The sequence below is a fragment of the Bos taurus genome, chromosome 14 (assembly GCF_002263795.3).
Source record: "Bos taurus isolate L1 Dominette 01449 registration number 42190680 breed Hereford chromosome 14, ARS-UCD2.0, whole genome shotgun sequence".
In the NCBI taxonomy this organism is placed as follows: domain Eukaryota; kingdom Metazoa; phylum Chordata; class Mammalia; order Artiodactyla; family Bovidae; genus Bos; species Bos taurus.
This window is the reverse complement of record NC_037341.1, coordinates 69,093,781-69,097,606: the sequence shown is the minus strand read 5'-3', so window position 1 is coordinate 69,097,606 and position 3,826 is coordinate 69,093,781.

The following is a 3,826-nucleotide window of genomic DNA, read 5'->3' as shown; positions in this document are numbered from 1 at the left end:
CATTGTCTCCTATTTTACTGGCCTGTTGTGCAGCGAGAAGAGCAAGCTTGGACTTGTTAACAAAATATTTCCCCAGGAACTCAAAGCTGAAGCCTGGGTCAGCTTTCAGCAGCTTTCAGAGCCCAGAGAACACTCAGGACCATGTTTTTGGCCCTGTGGCCCCTGCTCTGCTGCCCTCTGCTCACTTTGGAAGGTTACTGCTCACTCCCCATGTTTGTCCTGGACCCCGGGCCTTGACATAGTGTATGTCTGGGCCTCAGTTCACAGGGTTGGTGTCCAGTGGAGAGGCAGCCTTGCTAAGTATGGTGAGGCTAGGTCCTGAGGACTGGCTCTTAGCTTGTATGCCCACCTGGCCAGATTTCCCTCTAAACACCCTTCTGAATTGGGGGTGTGGGACCAGCAGGGTCAGGAGAAGTCAAGAGTGGGAGAAACAGGAGGTGGAGAGAAGACAGGGCCAGGAAGTGACCTGGTGAGAGTTGATCCTCACACTCATGCAGCACTGGGTCTCCAATTACTCCAATTAGCTGGTTCACAGGACTGAACACAAGGAATAAATCACGAGTGGGGCTTGGCATGGGGTCACGGCTTGGGTTAAAGGGGCAGGTCCACCCTATTGGCTCCTTTGCCATCTGGTCTTGGTCTCTCCCCACTCCTGCTTTCTGAGCTCCGGTTATATGGTAGATCTTTCAGTTCTGGGAAAGGGCTTCATGCGTTCCCATATCTGGGCTTTCCCAAGACAAGTCTTCCCTCCCATGAATATAAACCCACAACCCTCACTGGGTTGCTGCCCACTTCTTCTGCAGGGGCAGACTCTCCATGGCACCCTGCAGTTCCCCTTTGCACTATTCACTGCACTTGTAATTGCATGGATGGAGTGGACACTTCCTATATTTGTGCCCCAGCAGTCTATTCGTGTGTATGGCTACAGTACCCTTGTTTAATTTGGGGAGTACCACCTCTCCTTCACTCTGGACCTATGTGTTCTGGGAAAAATTGACCCTGGGCACCGAGAGTGGAACATGTGACCTAGACTAGACCAATCGGTATAGTCCATCCCTGTGGGCTTCAGTGATTGGTTTAGAAATGGGTAAGGACACTCAACTTCTGGATATTTGGATTTGCAGGAAGCACTGATTCACTTCCACTAACCTGAATCAATGATGAAATGAACCTGAGTGTTCCTGGACAACATGAGTGAGAACTGAACCGAGAGGGAAAAGAGCCAAGAGATATCTCCTAGTGACACTGCTGAAGCTCTGAATTGAGCTGTATCTAAAGTCAACTCTATGTTTTCGTATTTCAGTTGTTGTTCAGTTGCTAAGTCATGTCCGACTCTCTGCGACCCCATGTCCTCCACTATCTCCCTGAGTTTTCTCAAACTCATGTCCATTGAGTCAGTGATGCCATCCAACCTTCTCATCCTCTGTTACCCCCTTCTTTCCTGCCCTCAACCTTCCCCAGCATCAGGGTCTTTTCCAATGAGTTGGCTCTTCACATCAGGTGACCAAAATATTGGAGCTTCAGCTTCAGCATCAGTTCTTTTAATGAATATTCAGGATTGACTTCCTTTAGGATGGACTGGTTGGATCTCCTTGCAGTCCAAGGGACTCTCAAGAGTCTTCTCCAGCACCATAGTTTGAAAGTGTTAATTCTTTGGCTCTCAGCCTTCTTTATGGTTCAACTCTCACATCCATACATGACTACTGGAAAAACCATAACTTTGACTACACAGATCTTTTAAAACAGAGACTCTTTGTGTTGGATATTCTGTCAGTTGCAATTGACACCATCTAAATAACAGCCTTGGTCTAAGCTGTCTTCCTTTTGCAGTGAGCACAGGTATTATATCTGTGTCCTGGGGCCTGGCTTAGTGCCTGGTGCATAGGAATGGTCAACAAATGAATCAACCAGTGAAGAGATGGGTCTCAAGAGCTCCCCTAATCTCACTCTTTCTTCCTTTCAGACCTAGAAATGAGGCAACAGTTGTAGTTCTTTCTGGGTGATGAACTTGTTACAGAGTCCCACAGGAACCAATTTTCTTTAGAGCTGAGAACTTCAACTACAAGAAAGTAGCCACAAGTCCTGACTAAAGGGTTGTTGGGAAAGACCTGCTGCTCAGATTTTCAGAGTGTCTACAGTTTTACTATTAGCAGGATTTCTTTGGCTTACAGTTCTGAGACCTCTTAGGAGTTCTTTGTAAATATATATCTATATCTGCTTATATGAGTATAAAGTATCTGAAAAGATACACAAGAAGCTAAAAAAAAAAAGTTACCTGCAGAGAGTTGAGATGAGAATTGGCACAATGGAAGGCAGGTGGGTCTAGGAATGGTAATTTTTATATTGTTTTAATTTGGGGCCATTTGAATGTGTTACCTTTAAAAAAATTAAGTTAGAGAATATCCACTTGAGTGCAGAACCACTAGAAGCCATTGTCAGCACTTAACAGCTGGGGAGGGGGGCATTTATTTATCAGCTCCTTTTGCAACTGGGGGAGCTGGTTTCCCTGGGGGAGTCGCTGATAGATTAGGCAGGAGTGGTTTGCCCTGGTTGAGGAAGGGGAGATAGAGGGACAAAGCATTCAGGGGACCCTGTGGTTGTGTCACACATCTGACAAGGTGAGGGGGAGGAGAATTAGGCAGGTCAAGGGAGGGGTAAGACATTAAAGACCCTCTTTCCCAGGGGCCCACCTGTCCCTGGATGGACTTGATGGTTTCCAAGACTCCTCTTGGTGGCTCAGATGGTAAAGAATCCGCCTGCACTGTGGGAGACCTGGGTTTGATCCCCAGGTTGGGAAGATCCCCTGGAGAAGGGCATGGCAACCCACTCCAGTATTCTTGCATGGAGAATCCCCATGGACAGAGGAGCCTGGCGGGCTACAGTCCATAGTGTCGCAAAAGAGTCAGACACGACTGAGCAATTAAGCCCAGAGCACACAAGACTCCTCTTATTTAAAAAAAGTTCCTGACACCCCTCATCTGTGTATACGCAGGCACAACCCTTCAACTTTCCAAGCCTGTTTGACTCATCTATAAAACAAAAGGAAGACAGGTGGCCCAGTGGGAATGTTCACAAGGGCTCAGCTTTAGATTTTGATACTACAGCAAATGAGACAGTCAATTCAGGGACCGAGTTAGAGTGACAGAACCGAAAGCTGCCTGTCACATCACATAAAACAGGCAGCTCCTGGCATCCAGCCCTTACGGTAAGAACAGCAGCAGCTGCTCACGGAGGGGCGAAGAGAGTGGAGTAACGATGGGGAGTATCGATGCTACTCAAGCCCTATAAACCCTACTGCCTATAATGAACTGTAAAAGAAAATAATACAGATATACAGTTTATATACTACCTATACATCATTTTTCTTTAATTTTTATTGGAGCATAGTTTATACTCCAATAAACTATAACACCTGTCTTCCTGCCCTTCAGCAGAGCCTGTTCCTGAGGGACACCCCTCCTCCAGCCCCACAGACCAGCCTGGGTGCTCCACCATCACCCTATACCAGGTCAGAGTTCTTCCAGTCATCACCAAACACTGCCCATCGCCCACCCCCCTCCCCAACTTGCTGCCCCCTGACCACTGATGACCACAGCCACTGCTACCACTGTGCTCCATATATAGTTATATATATATATAACTAAACTAATTGGGAGTTTACAATGTTATGTTAATTTTAACTGTACAGCAAAATGAACCAGCCATACATATACATGTGTCCCCTCCCTTTTGGATCTTTCCTTCCATCTTCCTTCCACTTTCCTTCCATCATACTGTCCTTAGAGGAGTGATTTTTATCCTAAGACTGGCTGCTCTCCCCAGCAAG